Source organism: Coturnix japonica, chromosome 1, assembly GCF_054131305.1.
Source record: "Coturnix japonica strain WE chromosome 1, WE-NBRP24, whole genome shotgun sequence".
In the NCBI taxonomy this organism is placed as follows: Eukaryota; Metazoa; Chordata; class Aves; order Galliformes; family Phasianidae; genus Coturnix; species Coturnix japonica.
Genome location: NC_140663.1, coordinates 102,289,440 through 102,301,719, shown reverse-complemented (window position 1 = coordinate 102,301,719; position 12,280 = coordinate 102,289,440). Strand labels below are relative to the sequence as shown.

The 12,280-nt window shown below is 39.6% G+C and overlaps 2 long non-coding RNA genes across 3 annotated transcripts in view; one reads left to right on the top strand and one right to left on the bottom strand.

Annotated features, from left to right (window-relative positions):
* Positions 1-12,280, bottom strand: part of LOC146762619 (uncharacterized) — a 39,254-nt gene that overhangs the window by 25,206 nt on the left and 1,768 nt on the right. The window lies entirely within an intron of this gene.
* LOC146762620 (uncharacterized) lies at positions 2,552-10,626 on the top strand. The gene is made up of 3 exons (XR_014939914.1): positions 2,552-5,748; positions 7,817-7,915; positions 9,545-10,626. It is a non-coding gene; the product is annotated as an uncharacterized LOC146762620 (long non-coding RNA).

Below are 12,280 nucleotides of genomic sequence, written 5' to 3'. Positions count from 1 at the left end.
TCCCCTCCCACGCAAGGCCACTGCCCCAGGATTTCCTAAGCCATGTAGGGTGTCTGATCAGAGCTTTCCTGCTCCTGCTGCAAGAAAATATTTAGCATTTCAATATCTGTGCACATTTTTAGAAATAATTTATGTATGAATATACACAGTGCTTAGTAATCATTTCTCAGATGAATGTGGAGTTTTTCTAAAATTAAACTATCATTCTTCCCTGCTCACACTTGGCTGTCATATCTTTCTTAATGCAAATCAGTCACTGACTAGAGACACCTACTGTAGGAAGCTATTTTAGCTGTCTGATTGGGTAGAAATTGATTTTAAAAGTGAAGACCGTTTTGGGGAGATAAGCTGGGACTGGAAAAAGCTAATTCAAAGAGGAAGTTTTGTATTTGGATGTAAGTGACCATTTATCTCTCTACCCCAAGGCAGAGAGGAGACCTGGAGACCTGTCTCTCTTTGCTTTTGAGATGTTAGGACACAAATCCTCCACCCAACCTGACCCCATACAACACAGAGCTCCTGACAACAAGAAGCAGGTACCCTAAGGAACCCTTAGGGAAAAGAAATTCCCCTTTCAGCCTCTGACACAGGGCAGAAGAAAAGGGGAACATTATATGTGAAGGAGCCTAACTGCTCTTCTCTTCCTCAGCAGGTCTCCAGGAATAAAAAGAGACACAGTGCAGTGAGTTTCAGAGAAATCTCGCTTTGCTGCAATACTTCCCCCTGCCATCCTTCAAGTGCTCTTCAAGGGGAGTATTCTCATTTTCTGGAGGAAGAAAATGGTTCTACTTACTCAGCAGTGGTCTGCACAAAATGGGAGTGAAGCAGACAAGTTTCACTGGGTGAGACTTTGAAAGCTGGATAAATGAGAACAGCTTTTCTGTTTTTCTTTTTCTATTCTTTCTTATTTTTATCTCCTCAGGGCCAGCCCTGATCTAGTCTATTGGAACTAGAACAAGGAGAGTAATTTTTATGACCTGCCTGACTTCTCTCTTTGGATTTTGTTCTGTTGGTTGCATTACCAGTTCTTAGTATGCAATTAAAAGTATACAAGCAGTGGCAGAGTTTTTAAATGAATTCAGCCTGAGCAAACACGCTTACAAATTTCAGTACTAGTCTGCGTGCTGTGCCTATGCAAACAACGGTTAGGCTGGAGTGAATATTGGGTGAGAGTCAATTTCCAAGCTGCAAAGATAAATAGATGTAGAAATCAACCTCTACATCTAAGTGCTTTGCTGGTCTGTTAAACGATTTATTATTCCCCAACAAATTGCAGCTAAGTGGCACAACTCGGATTTTGATTGTTTATGATCAATTCACTTTGTCAAAAATTTGGAACAGTGTTAATCAAACTCATTTGAATAATAATAAAAAAAATATGCATGGAACAGTTGCAGCAGGTTTGTAGATATTCATAGAGAAGCAAAAGAAGCTAATAAATCAAATCAATTACAAATCGCATGTTCCTTGCACAGCACCGTTGTCTCCTGAGCGCTTGTAATTGGAAGTTCAAAGCCTAACATCCTTTATTATATTTGTACAGTTTAAAGATTTTTTTAATGCCTAGACTTGTGCTTTCTGACTCCTTGTGGCAGCTTCTTACCTCAGCTGCACTTGAACACTTAGGCTATCTGCACCTTTGCTATCACCTGTGAAAGTCTATTTTATTAAGAACTCAACACCAGAGTCTGGGCTATGCATACATGCAAATCTGAGAATGCAGTATAACTGGAACAAGAAGACTTACACAGGCTGAGGTTGTTGCTCCCTGTGACCTGGACAACCCCATGCATGCAGGCCTGCTGACTCACCTCCCTGCAGCCTCCTTGGCCTTGCACTGCTGGGTGCTGTGCTCCAGCCTGATGACTGGGAATGGGTGGATGTGAACTCACTGCAGCATCCTGTTCTCTGCCCAGCCTCTGCCTCTCTGCCATTGATTTCTTTCCAGCTGCTAACCTGGGGAGCAAGGTGTTCCTATGGTTGCAGAGATGGATGTGCTGCTCTAATCCAATTGCTGGCACTCAGCCCCCCTCTTAGGTATACATGCACATATTGGTCTGAGAGCTTATCCATACCCATGGTCATTTCAGTACCTGGATCTCAAAGCCCTCTCTCTGGCATCCAGCTTCTGACCTGTTTAGGTCTCCTTCCTAGCTGCTTTCCAGACCCCATATTCTATTTATCAACAGATGTCATTTGACATTCGCTAGTGAATTAAACATACATACACTGACTCGGGACTGGTGTTCCCTAGATGAATATGCACTAGTACATACACCAATCCAAATACATGTACATATTGGTATCTCCAGCTGCTGCCATCCCAAACACACAAACACTGCCCACAGTCTGACTCCAGCTACTGCACTCACTCTCACATACACTTAGATAATGCCCATGCACCCTGCTCTGTCTGCAAGGACAATTGGTGCTAGCACCAAGATCCTGTCGACTCTTCTAGCACCTGGACTGTGCCTGGAAAGTCCTCTGCTCATAGCCCTTGTGGCAGCCAGGTCCAGGTACTACATTTGCAGTGGTTGGGCTATTGAGGTTCTTCCACATTACACTGTCTCTCTGCCCCTCATCAGCCCTCCTTGCTTTATGTTTGTAACAACTGAACTTTCTTCTGTCTATCTTCAACAGTTTATATAGTCACAAGTAGAAAAGATAATCGCCTGAAGCATGTTTTACTGCTATTTTTATTTTTTTATTTTTAGGAAGTTCCTTTATGAGACTTAAGAGGAATATGAATAGCATGTAAATACTAGACAAGCTGGAACATCATTTGTCATTTAGTAAATTGGGAGTCAGATACAACCCTTAAGTTAGAACCTACCATCATGTACAGTTGACAGGTGTACAGAGGTTGAAACAAATGTTTTGTATGAAAGATTATCATGATAGAAAGCTAATCAGTGATAAATGGGAAATGCTCACCAATATCAAAGGCTCACCATAAACTCCACACAGGAGAAATCTCCAGAGAAAGAGATCTTGCTTTTAGTGGTAGTCAGCCCTTAAATGAGATTTGGGAGAGGTGGAGCCAAGCTCCACCCCTTCTGGTAGCACATCTGAATTACCTTCACCTGTGCTCCCACAGCTGACTCATTGCTTGCCTCAGGTGGTTAATCAGAGGTTCAGGCTGTGATCAACAGTTTCCCATACACATCAACTTCCAGATAAAATGTGTTGCTACTCAATATTCTTTCAGTGCACTAGACATTGGGTGTGGGTAATGCTGATAGGCTTTAGGAGACACCTTATGTTGTTCAAATGGATCTATTGTTCTGTTGACATTGGTGAGACTATATCTAGAAAACTTCAAACTGCATCCAGAGAAACCACGATTTATTGCAGTGAGATATAAACAATGAATACATCATCAGAGGTACTGGGTTAGGGATAGGATGGATCTTCTCACATTATAGTCTGGCAGAGCATACTGGGAATGCAGTTCATACAGTGCACTGCAGTACACACAGCACTTGACATGTACATGTCTTTACTATCATTATCAAAAGCAATCCAGCAGTACAAGGCTTACTAGTTTGGAAAGACGTTTTGAGAAGCAACTGCTGTGCAAACTACCTGCCCTCTGCTGTTTCCCCTGCAGTAGACAGGAACATTAGCTGCCAATAATTGGAAATATCGGAGCTGCCAATGTAAATGTTTTTGATTCAACATATACATGCATGAATGCACAGGCTACATGGAAACATTCCTAGGTTAGTAACTTCAAAGACAGTTGCAATCTTCTGTTTACTATTGGAAAATGTTTCCAAGAGGCATGTTCGTGAGGAATATGTGTAGAATTTGGCATGGTAGCTTGAGGCTCTATCCAACGACTAATGAAGGGATAGCATAATACCTGTGTTGTCAAGCCTGATAAAGTTAGAGATGAAGCACTAAAGATGTTGCCCACTTGGATGAGATGCTTAAATGTGTCAGTAATGTTTTTTATAACATCTGCCAAGATAATTTTTGCTAAGTCCTTTACAATCACTTGTTTTTATGTCACGTATTCATTTAAAGCATAACTCAGACATCTAAAAGGTGCTGAAAATGAAAACAAAGTGCATTTTGTGTTTCCTATATTTCTGGCATTGACTTCATATTGAAATTAGTTGTACAGAGAAAACTGGACGTGATATTTAAATTCCTCCATTATCATGATTATCTGAACTTTGTAGGATAAATTGCTGTGCAAGACATATCTACCAACTAGACAGCTGGCTGCTAAAGCCATCTGAAAAATGTCTAATGCCAGAAGCACTGGAACTTGTGAGAAATGCAGTAGCACACCCATTTAAGCATACAGTTTTCATTGTAGATACTGTTTGCAAGGCACACAAGTGGAGAAAAATTAAATGAGTCTCCCCTCCAGTTCTTAGTCGAAGATGTAGTATGAGGACAAATGATATGACATAATTCTCTGGAGCGTGGGCACTTGAAGCTAACCAGCGATCACTGCAAGTAAAGAGTTCAGGTTCTGAAACTGTGTAATGAGGAGGCAGATGCAAATATTATTTTGCTTGTCCTCCAGTCCTCAAATTATGGCTAAAAGCAGCCATAATTACACTGAAAAACAGTGATCTTTCCTGAGTCCATCTGAGTTCTTACCAGTGTACTGGAAAACTGGAATGTAGACCATAGAAAGATTCACTTAGAACAATAAAGTATATATTTCCTTGAAACTTCCATGTACAAAACATGGACTGTCTGTATTCTATGGGAGCAATAATACTACTGCTTTTTAAGGCAGAGGAATTCTGGGAACTTCAAACACTTGCAAAGGTAACAGAATTTTAGCAGAATTTTGCTAAGCTTGGGCAAACATGGCAGCTTTCATTGTAACTTTCAAAAATTGTAGGAATTCTTGAGTCAACCCCTGAATTTGCAAGAGATACCAGCTACCACTGATAGCAATTTTGTTGTGACAAATGAGATGAAATGGATTCTGATTAACTTCTGCCATAGAAAGTTTTTGCGGGAGTACTCCAATATTACAGAATTTTAGAATCATAGAATGACAAGGTAGGAAAGGACCTACAGGATCATCTGGTCCAACCACCCTCCCATCACCATTGCTACCACCAGCCACTAAACCATCTCTCGTAGCTCCTCATCCAGATGGCTTTTGCACACTGCCAGGGACAGCGACTCCACCACCTCCCTGGGCAGCCATTCCAGCGCCTGACCACTCTCTGAGAGAAAAAGTTTTCCTTACGTATAATCTAAAGCAACTCTGGTACAATTTGCTGCCGTTTCCTCAGGTTCTGTTTGTTGCTTGGCAGAAGAGGCCAAGCCCCTCCTCATCACAGCCTCCCTTCAGGAAGTTGTAGAGTGCAGTGAGGTCTCCCCTGAGCCTCCTCTTCTCTACTCTTTCAAAGAGTATTTGAAAGAGTACTCTTTCAAATGAGTTTGGAAATAATTCTGGCAATGGGTGTTCTATTGTGCCTGATCTGAACATTGACTGGCTGGATAAAATATGCCAAACAGAATAGAGTCAAAGAGTATAGGCATCCACAGTCACCATGGCTCTCATCAAATACTGTTGTGCTTTTTTCTTCCAAAGCAGGGACTCACTTAATAATAACCCAAGATGAAAAAAATGCAAAAACTACAAAGCTGAAAACACAAATTGAAGGATGAATTATGAAGAGCAAGATTGAACTCAGAATAATTTCACTGGTGAAGAAGGAAAAAATAATGAGTAGGAATCAAAAGAAATTTCTTTGATGTATATAAGTAAGTAGTGATTTTATGTGATACTTTCCTACATATGCTGAAATTTTCTTCGGAACTATACATTTTATTACTGAAAAAGAACCCAAAACTGCCAAATGAAAGAGTACTGCCATTTGGCTTATTATCACTGCTAGTGGACCATCACTTAGATGAAATTGATAGGGAAAATGACCATCAGAAAGCATTGTTATAATTTGTCCTCTAAGACAGTGATGGTGGCTGATGATTCTCACTCTTAAGTTGTGAATAAATATTCTGTCATCTCTGTAATCAAAGAATTTGCTGGTCTTTTAGGAGGCATAAAAACACTACCCATTGCTTTTTCATGAGAGGCCTATTTGAGAGACTTACTGTGCACTTTCGTTGTTGGAGCTGTGTTATTTGCCTTACTTTTGCTAGGTTGGCACATGATATTTTTAGCACAATTTGTTGCAAATATACCCACACTATATATAATTAGCAAATGTGAAATAAATGCAGAGTTACAAACACTAATGGAACTGTAAACAGTAGTAGTATAAAAATATATTTACCACCAATTTACACTTCTAAATAGTAACTCGTTTTCCAAATTATTAGCCTAATAAGGTTGTTGCTGTATCCAGATTTTCTTTTAAATATAAACTTTATCTTTAGATCTTAATCTGCTTCTCTTTCCCATTGAAATTGTGCAGTATAGAGGTTGGTAAAAATTCTCTAACAGTCAGCCTATAGGTTGAATCCTGTTGTTTTCATTGAATAATAGTGATGAACAGTGCATGTAATTAAAGACAGAGTTTATTAGTTCTTTATCTAATTTTGCAATTTAAAGTTAAGAACATTTTGGTTAATAGAAGGTGAAGATACTGTCAAGGAGATTATTATTTATCAGTGATTTATACAGCAGTGGGATTGTATTATAAAGCACTGAGTTAGAAAAATTGACACGTTAAGTCTTCTTAAATCTCAGACATTGGAAAATTGCTTTTCGCTCTTGTTGAATAATGTACATTGGCTGATATATATAAGTACAAACTGTGTATGAATTCATTTAGAACTCCCAGGTGGGAGAATGTGAGAATGTTTTCAATGAAGAGTCTATTATCCCTTGGTAACTGAAAAATGGGGCATCTAAACTGAGTCAGCATAAATCCAGGCAGAGCCGACTGACTCTGCCAGATTCACCTTTCTGGGCTAATGATGGTCTTTGATTATCAGACGGTTTGTTTTGTTTGTTTTATTTTCATTATTTTTGAATGGTAGTGATGATAATTTAGAAAGTTCCCATAGAAATGTGGTGATATTTTGTTGGCAAAATGCAATTAATAGGAAAAATTGTTGTTGCATTATTTCATCATTTGTAAGAGTACTCCTTTGGTAGACTGTAAATTCCTCAGGACAAAGATTTTTATAACTGCTATTTGTAATTCAGACCAATGGGGCAGTGTATTCCATAAACAGTGACTGAACATATCAGATTTAGACTGAATGAGAAATTCAGACTGCAAATTTGCTTTAAGGGCATATTGACGTGCATTTTAAGTGACAACTAATGGGTAATAGTGCAAATTCTAATCTGATCCCAATTCAGGAAAATATCCACCATCAGTTTTAACCAAACGCCTCTGAGGACTCTACATCTTTTTAGCTGTTAATCCAAATGCTGTTGTTTTATTCTGACAAACCTAACCAACCTATTCATGCAGTAGATAATGTGTTTTTTTCCTCAAATCTGATATAAAGGAATAAACTGGCCTGCATCAGCAACACATACTATCTAGCTGTGAGGCAGTGCTGTATCATTGCTAAAAAAAAAGGAAAAAGGCGTACTTCTGTGATAGTAATTTAATCTATTTCTAAAACACATAACGATAAAGGATAGTGAAATTCTATGAAATCTATGAAGATAAGGATTGTTGCTGAGCTCAGAATGCCAGAACTTCAGTACCGAAAGATAAGGAATGGCCTTTTATGTCTCAGGTGTGTTATGGAAGGTTGCCTGTTACAATAAAACCAATGAAGAATCACATTTCCAACATTTTCTTCTAATTTCTATTATTGCTTAAAATGCTGTTCTCTTTTATTACAGCAACAGATGTTAGCAGTATTGTACAATGTGTCTGCACAATATGTGTTCTCACATTTTGTTCTTGCGGAGCATGAGACTTGGATTTATTTGCATTGAAAGGTAAAGAAAGAAATTTATAGGATTTTCAGTTACTTGAAAAATTACTTAAAAACTCCTTGTAGGGCACTGGGGGAGGCTCACTGTTCAAATGCATTGTCAATTAAAGTGCAGTTTCCTCTGTTTCTCTTCTTGGTAAAGTAAGCATATTTTCTTAACAATAAGGATGTGACAGACAAATGCATGCAGCTTGCAGTTTGCTCATTAAATAAATAAATAAATAAATAAGTAGTCAAAGATGTGCCATACATTAATACCATGTTAGGAGATGCAAATAACTAAGGATTGTCTCTATCTGAATAACTGAGATTTACTGAGGAAAGCTGCAGAGCAGGCAAGCGTTGATCTGGTCCAGTCTTTTTTCTCCCTCCATTCCTTATTTTGCTGATGAGTATGCACACACACTACATATCCCCCAGCCCAAAAGCTGAAATGGGATGATGACAGTGTAGGATTATGAACTCTGGGCAACCTTAAACATAATCCTGTGTGAAGGCATGGGGGAACCTCCTTATGAAGGTGAATGGCCATGCAGTGGGCATGCTGACTGATAAGCAACACCTCTTCTGGCCAAGGTGAAAGTAAAAAGTAAGCTAAAGCAGATCTATCTGTGTATCAGATGCTGGAATTCAGAGGCTGTGGCCCTCCTGGAGTGACAGAAAGCCATTGCTTTCCATGCTGGGTTGCTGTACTGAATTTGGGAGGTGAGACCAGTCTGCATTTCAGCACCCAGGAGCCCTGACTGTAGTTGGTGCCCTGGCTGATTTGTCAGCCTTGAGACACTGCTACATGCAGAGGTGTCCCAGGAAAATTTCAGTGCTCACTTGGAAGCTAGCAGGCATATGAATTGCAGCCTTGAACATGCTGTTAGCATATAAATTATGGAGTTAACTAGGGAAAATGATCAATAGGTACCAAAGTCACTTTAAGGACATCTTCCCACTTTTTCCTTCTGAATGTCAAAACTCAAAGGTGAAACTTCTGTTACAAAAGAAAGGATAGGGCCAGAGTATGCCTATAGGACACTACTTCTGGCTCGTAGAGGGATGTAATATGAGTTCTCCTCCCACCCTCCAACTTCTCTCTAAGGAAAAAAAAAATAAAAAATTAGAAGCTGACCCTTTAGTTCTGATAGCCTTTGAAAATGAGTCAGGCTTGCCAAAAACCTCTGCTACTACTCCAAAGGAAAAGGAAGCAAGTCATAAAACATGTTTTGGATCAAGCTGTAACATTCTGTTGCACAGATCTAAAACACAGTGGAAAGAACACAGTGCTGCTTTGGAGAATGACTAGAGACATGAATCACGATATTAGTTCAATATTTGCCTAAAGAGTATAAATCAGTAAGATTTGGGCAGCTAAACTTTGTTTATAGGAGCTGTACCAGGAACTGTGCATACTGCAGCCTTGTTTGGCTTAAATGTCTAATTCCTAGACTTTTCCTATACTCCAAATAATTTCTATATTCTTTTCCTTCTTTTTTAACAAGGAAACTGCATACATAAAAGCAGTGTTTTTAGCAATCCTGATTTATCATTTGAACTTTAAACAAAGCCCGTCAGGTGAGAAAATGACAGAGGCTGTCTGTATAACTTGTCTGTACAACTTAGTGCTCTGTGTTGTTTTTGGCAGCCCCTAACTATCTAACACCTTCTGGCTGACCAACTCTCCAAAGTATATTTCCATCCTTGACCTTGTATTTGTTGTCTCCTGCACCACTGGTAAGATGTAAAACGGCAGCATGGGCATGAAGTAGAAACAAGTGGGATCAACAGAAAGCCTGGAAGATGTGAAGTCTGCTGGAGGTACTGCAAGGCAAGATGTTACAAGGATATGAAGAATACTATAAAAGGACTTAGAGGACATGTGGTGAACTTACGGTATTGGAAGAAGGAGGGATTGTTGTGGGTGGAACAAGAAAGCTGGGCATGTTGAACAGCAGGAAATCAAGGTTCAGTAGTTTTCCTCCTTGGGGAACAACTTGTCTTCAGAGCTTGACATTATTCAATTGTGTTTAAATGTGTCTCAAGGGACTGGTTTATTACTATCGTGATATATGGATCTCTTACAGATACTTATCTCAGAGGCTGTGAAGGGGTTCAGTTAACAATGGCATGCTATAAATGGGGAGGAGAAGGATGTCAAGCTTAACATCAGGGAGGAAGGAAAACTAAAATAATAAATATTGATTTGGAGTATGTCTTTTATTATCTCTGATTGAATAGGAAAATGTTATAATAATGTGATCTTTATGTGAACCATAAATAATCCACATGAAGCTTTTCTGCATTGGTGTTGACTAATCAGCGAAGCATTCTGGGAACTGTTGGCTATACTGTTCATTCAACAGCCTGAGTTTGCTGTTATATTTCATTGTGTTCCTGTAGGCTGTACATTTTTATTATTTTATAGCAATCTGTGGGATGCAAGCTTTGGACTGAAGCAAATATTTTTACCAGGTGGCTTAAATCAGTAATAGTCTCACCCTTGAGTTCAGTGATCCTTTGATCTGTTCCCTATTGCAGAACGTTGCATAGCTGAAGAGTCTGATAATAACACTTTTTCCAAAGTTAAAATATTTGTATGGATCCTGATTTCACACTGAAAGTAAACTGTAAAGCTAATACAAGAACTGGATATGTAAACTGAATTCTGCACTAGCCTATCAATGGGAGGCATTTGTTAAATAATAAATGAATCTTTTGCATCTGAAATTTATGTGAAGTTCAAACCTCTCTGACCTCACTATTGAGGATGAACAGGGGATTTGTGTATGGACAAGCCTAGCTGTTATCATGGGGCCACGTGAAACACATCCAAGAGGGGATGTCAGCAGGAAAGTAGGGTGGTGTCCATAACCAGAGTTTCTTTTCAAGAAAATGCTGTCTCAGAACCATGGGAGGAACTTGGAAACCAAAAGATGCTATGCAGATGTGGGCTGAAAGGTCCTCCAGTCATGGGCTAAGTATGGTGATTTAGGGCAACCAGAATGAGACAGAGTGAGGAAGCAAAACACAGAGATAGCTTGATTAAAATGCGCTCATGAATCAACCATGCTGAGCTGTATCTTAGTCCCAGGGTGTATCTGCCAATGGCCTGAGTCCAAATATTCCTCTCATACTTGCTGATGAGGTAAGGTTTCTTGTCTAATATCATTCTCTGTGGAAAAAAATGAGTAACGTGGCAACTCATGATTCCTTAATACATAGGTCATATGGAGGAAATGCAAGTGATGATACGAATACCAAGTTTTTCCCATTCAGGAATCTGGAAGGAAAAGTCATCAAAAGAGGCAGTGCAGATGTTCACCATGTGGTCAAGCATCTTTTCTTGTGGTCTAGGGAAAAGATCATATAGCTGATGTCAATATGTTCAGTCTTAATCATAGGTTAATCCCTTAGTTGCATATAATGGAACGAATATATTAAAGTTGTCTTGTGTACCAGGGCTACGCAGAGGCTTCTGGTGGGCTTAGAGTACAGCTGCACTGGTAGTTACTGATGCATAAGCCATCCAGATAAAATTTTATCCTGCACCCTGGATTTTCACGTGGAAAAACCTTCCTCAGATCCTGCAGTGGTAGTGCTGTTCTGAGATGAGCCTAGCCTGAGCCTGCTGATGTGAGTGCAGGACAGTAAGGCGGCCACACAGCGCTTACAAAGCTCCTGGCAACAGATCCATGGCCTGGCAGCAGCCCAGGCCTCAGAGGCCATGAATCCCTTCCGCTCACAGTGGAGAACTGTGATCACAATAGAAACCAGCGACTGTATTTGTGTGCACCAGAGGGTAACACAGACAAGGATCAAAGCCAATTTACCAGAGCAAAGTTGGCATGAAAATACCGCTTTGTGGAGATGAAGAGAGGGACTGCATCACTAGAAATAAAGAAATAGTGTGGGTTTTATTTTTCTTTTTTATATTTTTAAAATATCTTTGAAATGACATCTATACTATTTCTTCTATCAACATACTGAATTTTGTCTTCATTCTGTTGATGTGTGGTATCTGCATGCATGCGTGACAAACGTACAGTGTGGTTTCCATACACCACACTTCATATGCCAAGAAATATGCTGGTGGAAGACTGAACATGAAACACATTCAAACGGCCTGAGCTTGCACAATGTGTGAAAATCAGGATCCCTGCAAAATCCCACACATGAGATGGGGAAAGATGGGGGCACACAGAATCAGCATTCTCTTTAAAAAGAATGTATTTCTCCATCCCAAACCTCCTCCACTGGGAGCTGCTTGAGTCAGTAATGTTCTCCCACTTGCAGTCAGTATAAGACAAATTGTGCAGCTTGTGCAATTTGATGGGTATTTGCAGTTATGAAATTCAGGTAAAGGTAAAGGCATTTTTCTTTA